This window comes from Staurois parvus, unplaced genomic scaffold (genome assembly GCF_062004578.1).
Source record: "Staurois parvus isolate SC_StPar_1 unplaced genomic scaffold, SC_StPar_1.0 ptg000102l, whole genome shotgun sequence".
NCBI lineage: Eukaryota > Metazoa > Chordata > Amphibia > Anura > Ranidae > Staurois > Staurois parvus.
The window spans coordinates 5,761,286-5,770,661 of NW_028317898.1; positions in this window are offsets into that span (position 1 = coordinate 5,761,286).

The following is a 9,376-nucleotide window of genomic DNA, read 5'->3' on the forward strand; positions in this document are numbered from 1 at the left end:
TTTCATATTTTGCTGAGTTTGCAAACCTCTTCCCTCTCATCAAGGGGAAAGAGAAAAAAGTCAAAAATAAGCGATCGGCGGAAACGAATCGAACTGGAGGCTCGCCACTGTAAAATATCGTATTGTCTCGATATTTTATTAACTTGTATTGGTGAGAAATGTTCAGATAGAAAGTCCTTCAACTGCTTGTATAAACTCAAAAAGATGATTTAATAATAACGTTGCATAAAATTAGAAATAAAATATTGGCATACAGAATGTTTAAATAATGTCCAAAAAATATAGGTAAGTTCTTGATAATAAGATTGTATATATGTATATGTGTGTGTATGTCTGTCGCATCAAGGCTGCTATATAGAGCGACTCAAACCTTTGTTCTGCTATTAAAAAAGCAATCCAGCCCCCACCAACCTAAAAGTGGGTTGGTATTCTCTTGTAGTCCCACTAAGATAATTGACACCAACAGGAGGTATTAAAACAAAACCTCCAATCTACTTCTCTCAAAGTCTGAGTGTAACTTTATCTCTTACATAGATGGGGGAGGATGGGGGAAGGTATAGCTAATTGCTCTCATATGTGGCTTGAATGTAAAGGAAAAACCCAAGATATATGTTCATATATGTATATTCACAGACTCTGAAGTCTAATTACTCACTTTTCCCAATCTAGAACAAATATAACTATAATAACTCAATTATTCTATTAAGATCCAACTCATTCATACTTATGTTAGTACTGTTAATAAGAAGATATTAAATATTAGGTTAAGGAAAGCTTCTAACAGATATTTCAGTTTTTTCTTTTTTGATAAATTCACAGACATTTCTAAAATTCTGTTTTCACTGTAATTATGGGGTACTGAGTGTAGCTTAATGAGAAAAAAAAACAATTTAAACAACTGTAGAATCAGGCTGCATCCTAACAAAATTGAAAAAAGTGAGGTCTGAACACTGTATGAATACACTGTAGGTCAGTATTGAGCAATCGCATCCTACATTTTCTTTAATACAAGTTTCCCTATTATTTTCACTTTCAAGGAAAAATATAGAAAATAAAAAATTATTATAGCATATACAGTTGCTACACAATTGTATTGTAATTTATTGTTATTAAAAATGACCTTTCTATTTCTTTTTTTTTTCCATAATCAATTTTTATTATGATTAATGGTTAATCAATTTTTATTAATTATTTTAGGGCGTTACATTGTAGCTAAAGCATAAATACAATGATTCCTTGTGACAATACAGTCTTGTTGAATATGGCAGTTTAAAAAACTTGTCAAGCCTCTGGCAGGTCGGATGAAGCAATCAGGTGGCTAATAGATCCTATAGCAGCAGCCAAGCAAGTAAGAAAGCCCAGCAGACTGTTTTCCTTTTTGTAATAGGTCAGTCTTGTTATTTTTTTTTTTTTATTCAAATATTTTATTATAAATTTCAAAATACAATTTTTCATATACAAAAGCTAATAAAACCACCAATATAGGATACTCATATTTATCTAACAATATATCAAAATGTTAACATTGCTCTTGGTATCCTTTTTCCCCACTCCTTTTCCCCTCCCTCCCCTCCTACCCCATACCTATCCAGCCCCCCAACCCTTCCCACGCAGCCCTGATTATGCTCTTTCCTACTCATTCTATTAATCCTATTCAAAGAATAATACTTTTTTAATTTAATATTACAATTATGCTCCATGACTTCTTTTCTCTATTACATATGTTCCAGGTATGAGTTTGACTTTTTAAATCCCTCCCACTTTTCTCCATCCTATCTTCATCCATATGGTAAAGTTCCTCCAATCTGTAAATCCTCTCCACCCTTTCTATCCAATCCTATACTCTCGGTGCCTGTTGTTCTCTCCAAAATTTGGGTATCAGGCCCTTCACTGCATTCAAGTAGTACACTAATCCGTTTTTTTAATATTTTTTTTACTGAGAGCTCAGAGCCATAGAAAAGACAAATCTCTGGTTCCTTTGGAATATTGACCTCTGTTATTTCCTGTATTAAGTGTACTATACCTCCCCAGTACTCTTGTATTTTATGACACTCCCACAACAAGTGAAACATTGTGCCTCTATCTCCACATCCACGCCAACATAAAGGTGAATTATCTCCATTTATCCCATGTGCTACACTCGGTGTGATATACCATCTTGCCAAAAATGTATAGTTAATTTCTACCTCCTTCATATTTACATTTCTGTGAATTAAATTATACATTTTCTTTTGTTTTTTCTCATCAATTATTATTCCTAAATCCCTTTCCCATTTCTCTATAAATGGTGGCCTTATATCCATACTTAAACCTGTGAGTATTTTTTATATTTTAGAAGTCCCATTCTTCCCATCTCCTCGTGTTTCTAATAAGTGCTCAAAGGGGTTCCAATCCTCTTTTTTTTCTTAGTGGCTTTGGGAGGTTCCCTATAAAGTGTTTCACCTGAAAATAACGCCATTCATCCATTCTCGTGAATATTTCCTCTTACTTTCCCATTCCATAAACGAGAATATTTCCTCTCCCTCCATTATATCTCTTAATTGTACTTCTTTCTTTTTTATCCACTTCCCTGTAATACTTTATTTACCTGGAGGAAAAAACTCTGGGCATTAGTAGTGAATTAAATTCCCATCCCATTTGTTTGTGTAAAGCATCCCAAACTCTTAAAACATTACGTGTAAATATACTTGTGTAATCTGTTTATCCATGGTATTGAGGAAGTAACCAAATATTTCTGCTTAAATCCGTATGACTTAGTGTGTTTTCCATTTGTACCCAGCTTTTCCCCTGTGCATTGTATGTCCAGTAGAAAATTCTCGCCAATATTACTGAGTTATAGTATCCTTTTATGCCTGGTACTCCCAAACCGCCTTTCTCTTTGTTTCTACTTAGAATATCATAACTATCTATCCTGAACTCAGCGGCCAGACTCATCCACCTTACCAACTGCTCCGCTTCTGTCACCCCCCTCTGTCATTCCCTCCACTGGCTCCCGATTGCCCAACGCATTAAATTCAAACTACTAACACAGACATACAAAGCCATTCATAATGCTTCCCCAAACTACCTCACCGACCTGATACCCAAATACCACCCACCCGTAATCTTCGCTCCTCACAAGACCTCCTACTTTCTAGCTCCCTGGTTTCCACCTCCCACGCCCGACTGCAGGACTTCTCCAGGACTTCCCCCATCCTCTGGAACTCACTACCCCAATCCATCAGGCTGTCACCTACCCTCCTCACCTTTAGGTGCACCCTGAAAACCCATCTCTTCAGGGAAGCCTACCCCGCCCTCACCTAACAGCCGATCTCCTCCACTCCTCCTACCACTCCATCCCCCACAGCCACTTCCTCCTGTACCACTATCCCCTCCCTCCTAGATTGTAAGCTCGAAAGAGCAAGGCCCTTGAATCTCTCGTGTTTTGTTTTGTTACTATATTGTCTCATGTTCTGTCCTCCACTATAATGTACAGCGCTGAGCAAACCTTTTTAGCGCTATATAAATACTGTATAATAATAATAATAACTAATTCTAGGCTTCTTATTCCTCCAGATAAATCTTGTCAGGATTTTTTTAATTATGCTAAAGTATGCCTCGGGTAGTTTAATTGGTATAATTTGGAATTTATCTAAGATTTTTGGAACGATCACCATTTTTATCAAATTTATCCGTTCAATCCATGACTGAGATCCCCTTCCTAGTTTCTTTATTTCATCCTTAATCTCATTTAATAGTGGAATATAGTTTAATCTATATACATTTTTTATACATATAGTCAATTTTATACCAAGATATTTTAATTCTCTTTCTCTCCAGACAAAGGGGAATTTCTCCTGTAACATTTTTTTCTCTATATTTAGAAGGCTTATATTTAAAATCTCTGTTTTAGTTGGATTAATTTTTAAATTTGACATCTCACCATATTCTTTTAAAGATATCATTAAATTTGGCAGTGTTATCCTTGTATTTTCTACATAGAACAGCATGTCATTTGCATAAGCTGCCACCTTATGCTCTATCTCTCCTACCCAGATTCCTTTTATATCTATATTATTCCTTATGGTAGCCAGGAGAGATTCTAGAGATAAAACATATAACAATGGAGACAGAGGGCATCCCTGTCTTGTTCTATTCTGCATCTCGATATATATTCTGACAATTCCCCATTAACCATGATTGCGGCAGAGGTTGACTATATAATTTCCTTATCCATTCTCTCATTCTAGGTCCAATTCCCAAACATTCAAAAGTGTCTATGTGAGGGATTTCTGGCAAGAAGGATTGTGATCGGGAACGCGCATGCGCAAAGGAGATCCCGCAGAAGAATTGCCGGTTGTGTGCAGGCGTGCAGGAGTGTGCGATTGTGCACTCCTACGCACATGTGCACACGCACAGCGAATATTGGTGCCAGACGGACGATTTAAGGAGTGCCTCTGCTCAGGTTCAGTGCTGACTGGTCTTCAGCTCCCCCCGTGTCTTGCTTGTTTCTGTACGATTCCTCTGTTACCAACCCGGCTTGTTCCTGACCCGACTCTGATTACTCTCCTGCTCCCGGTTCCTGACTTCGGCTCTGCTCCTGACTTTGGCTTTTCCTTCTGATTCTGTACCATGCTGCCCGACTGTTGATGACCCCGGCTATTCTATGACTCTGCTCCAGTCTCGTGTCCTTACTACCTACCTTGCTCTACTGCACATCTGGCAATCCACAGAACCTGCCTTGTCTATTTCTACGGTGCCCAAATCAGAGGATACTCTGCCTACCAAGGTCATCATCTGCAAGAGCCGCAAGCCACAACCACTGGCGCTCTTGTTCCCCTGGTCCCTAGACTCCCTCTGTTCCAACATCAGTGGGGTCAGGGCTAGTGTCACAAGTGAGGCCGACCTCGTCAATTCAGTCTCCCATCAGGTACGTGACAGTACCAGTCAGCCAATGATGGAGTCTGAAAGGGAGGCCTCACAACTGGGGGACATTCGCCAATCAGTAACTACCTTGTTTAACGTGATACAAGACCTGCAGAAAAACTTTGAACACCTAGAGAGCAAACTGCTAACTGACTCTAATGTCCTCACAGACACAGATCTCACGCAGCCTTTGATGCAACCACTCAAACAGAGACCAGTTTGATCCTTGAAACCTCTGCCCTACCGGAACCCCGGGTGCCTACGCCTGAGTTCTTTACAGGAGACCACCGGAAGTTCAGGACTTTTCGTAGCTCCTGTGAGTTATATTTTTCCCTGCTTCCCAGGACTTTCTCTTTACCAAATACTGAGGTGGGATTTATGATCACACTTCTTAGGAATTAACCTCCTGTTGTCCTGGGCATGCCATCTCCGTGAACAACATGATCCGGCCCTAACTTCAGTGGACTCATTTTTTACAGCAATGGCACAAATCTATGCTGATCCCTTCCGGCGCCAAACCGCTGAATCTATGCTCAGTAAGCTACAGCAAGGCCAAAAGCCTGTGGAACAATATGTCACTGATTTCCACATCTGGAGTTCTGATACTCAGTGGAACGAGTCTGCTCTCCGCTATCAGTTCCGTCTTGGTCTTTCTGATACCCTAAAGGATGAGCTGGCCCGAGTGAGGGTACGAACCAGACTGGAGAGTCTGATAGACCTGACGATCCACATTGACCATCGGATTTGGGAAAGACAGGTTGAGAGGAATAACAGGCAGATTCTGATATGCTCTGAAATTGGGCCCTCTACGAATGTTGTTTCGTCAGAATCGCCCACCAATCAGGCTAGGAGAAGCTTTTGGAGACCACAGTTATCCGCAGCAGAATGCCTTCGACGGCAGAAGTCCAACCTCTGCCTCTACTGTGGTGATGGTCATTTTTTGGCGACCTGCCGGATAAGACCTCATCAGTCCTCTCCCAACTGTTTTTACATGATGCACCCCCAAGGGACAAACCGAACGCACCTCTCTTTTCATCTGCAACTACAACTGGCCGAAAGGACAATCACGGTCCCGGCCATCATAGACTCGGGTGCTTGTAGCTGTTTTATGGATGCTCACTTCGCTAATCAGATTCCACTCCATACCAAAGCACAAAGACTTGCAGTTCATCTGGCAGATGGGTCTGGTATCAGTTCTGGCCCTGTAACACAAGAAACATGCCAATTTTCTGCTGCTCTCCTTCAGGACACCAGGAATTCCTATGTCTGGATATTATTATCTCCCCGATTTTTCCAGTTATTCTCGGCATTTCTTGGCTAAGAGCACACAATCCAACCATCAATTGGTTGTCTGGCGAAATCTTCTTCCCTTCAGAATATTGTCTAACTCAATGTACTCCTAAAGAGACAAGTGGTGTATCACGAGTATCTGGACGTGTTCAATAAAAAGAGTGCCAACATCCTTCCTCCTCATCGCTCCTATGACTGTCCGATTGAGCTCCTGACCAGCGCCAAAATTCCTTTAGGTAGAATTTACCCCTTATCCGAAGTCGAATTAGAGGTCCTCCGGGGGTATATAGACAAAAGTTTGAAAAAAGGGTTTATTCGGCCTTCTACATCACCTGCAGGAGCCGGCATCTTCTTTGTCGAGAAGAAGGATCACACTCTTAGACCTTGTGTAGACTACTGTGACCTAAACAAAATAACGGTCAAGAATCGTTATCTCCTTCCTCTAATCCCCAAATTATTTCAAAGGCTACGAGGAGCATGTTTCTTCTAAAAATTGGATCTGAGGGGTGCTTACAACCTAGTGAGAATTTGGGAAGGTGACGAATGGAAAACGGCCTTTCAAACCCGATTTGGGCATTTTGAATATCTGGTAATGCCTTTTGGTCTCTGTAATGCCCCAGCAATCTTCCAACACCTGGTAAATGATATATTTTGGGAATATCTGGATCTATTTCTAATCATTTATCTGGACGACATCCAGGTTTTCTCCAGTTCAATAGAAAGTCATCGGGATCACGTAAACAAAACTCTGGATAGACTACACCAGCATCGCCGCTACGCAAAGGCCGAGAAATGCGAATTCGAGAGGCAATCCATCCAGTTCCTTGGGCTTGTGATGACTTCTGAGGGCATCTCTATGGACCCCGAAAAGGTGTCCGCCGTCTTAGAATGGCCCATTCCAGGAGACAGGAAAGCAAAGCAGCGCTTTATAGGGTTCACAAATTTCTATAGGAAATTTATCAAGAACTTCTCTGGAATCATCGCACCAGTGACACAGCTCACCAGGCAGCATATTCCCTTCAAGTGGACTCCTGAGGCCCAAGCAGCCTTTGAGCAATTAAAGACCATGTTCACCTCCGCACCTATCCTGAAGCATCCAGATCCTGCTCTAGCCTTTGTCCTTGAAGTGGACGCTTCGGAGAACGCGGTAGGAGCCATATTGTCACAAAGACAGGGACTCAAATCCCTTCTGCACCTTGTCGCATTCTTCTCCCGGAAATTAAGTGTCTCTGAAATAAATTATGATGTTGGAGACAGAGAGTTACTAGCCATCAAGGCAGCATTGGAAGAATGGTGCTACTTACTGGAGGGAGCATCCCACCCTATTCTCATCTTCACAGATCATAAAAACCTAGAGTACCTGAAAACGGCAAAACGCCTCAAGCAACGACAAGGAAGATGGGCACTATTTTTCTCTCGCTTCATCTTCCATCTGACGTACCGTTCTGAATCAAAAAATGGTAAACCTGACATACTCTCCCATATGTTTCTCGACTCAATTGTGCCATCTGAACCCGACATGATTTTGCCAGCCAAGAATTTCTTACTTCTCCAGACAGACCTTGTAACGCAAATAAGAAAAGCCGTGGATAATCATCCACCTCCCATAAATATGCACCTGCAATTAAAGGACGGTCTGTACTTCCACAAGGAACAAATCTTTGTGCCCGAAGAACTCTGGACTCTTATTCTCCAGAGATGTCACAACTATCCCTTAGCAGGTCACTTTGGGATTCACAAGACTTCAGATTTGGTCTCTTGCTCTTTCTGGTGGCCAAACACAGTAAAGGATTGCCAGGACTATGTGAAATCTTGCACAGTCTGCCTGAGGAACAAGTCTGATAAAGCCAAGACTTGGGGCCTGTTGGAATCCTTGCCCGTAGCAGAAAAACTTTGGAGTATGATCTCCATGGACTTTATTGTTGAACTTCCCCCATCTGAGGGATTCACCACTATTTTTGTAGTAATTGATCGCCTGTCCAAGATGGCTCACTTCATTCCCTTGAAAGGGACTCCTTCTGCCATGGAAACTGCCTCCACTTTCATCAAGGAGATCGTAAGACTACATGGTGTTCCCCTGAATATTGTGTCTGATCGAGGAGTGCAGTTCACATCCAAATTTTGGAAAGCTCTGTGTGAGGCATTAGAGATCGAGTTACGCTTTTCCTCTACTTATCACCCACAAACCAATGGACAAACGGAAAGGACAAACCAAACTCTGGAGCAATACCTCTGATGCTTCTCCTCATATTCACAGGATGATTGGGCATCACTCCTTCCATTAGCGGAATTTGCGTACAATAATTCCATTCATTCCGCCACCAAGCAATCTCCCTTTTACTCTAACTACGGATAGCATCCCTCCTTTCTTCCAGAAATACCAGTGGAGGCCGCTGTTCCGGCAGTACAAGAGAGGATGGAGTTCCTTAGGAGAAACAGCGAAGTATTACAGAAGATGATTTCTGAAGCTCAGGTGAGCAACAAGACATTTTTTGACAGAAAGAGAAGGGGCAACTTGAAACTGAAAAAAGGGGATAAAGTCTGGTTATCCACTGCTAATCTGAAATTAAGTTGTCCATCAAGGAAGCTTGGTCCAAGATACCTGGGACCATTTATTATCAAGAGAAAGGTGAACCCTGTGGCTTTTGAATTGGAACTACCTGCTAACATGAAGATTCACCAGGTATTCCATTGCTCCTTGTTAAAACCACATATCCCAAGTGGAATTCCCAACCGGAATTCGGAGGCGCCTGCTCCACTGCTGGTTGAGGGAAATGAAGAGTATAAGGTTGAGGCTATCTTGAATTGTAAGAAGAGAGGCGGACAGACCCAGTTCCTCATCAAATGGAAAGGTTATGGACCAGAGGATAACTCCTGGGAACAATCCACTAATGTCCATGCCCCACGGATAGTTCAAGCCTATCTCCGTCGTCACCCTGAGAAACAAGCCCTAGTGGGCATCCGGAGGCTGCCCCTAAGGGTTGGGCAATGTGAGGGATTTCCGGCAAGAAGAATCGCGATTGGGAATGTACATGCGCAAAGGAGATCCCGCAGAAGAATTGCTGGTTTTGCCCAGGTGCGCAGGAGTGCGCGATTGCGCACTCCTACGCACACGTGCACACGCACAGCGAATATTGGCGCCAGACGGGCCATTTAAGGAGTGCCTCTGCTCATGTTCAGT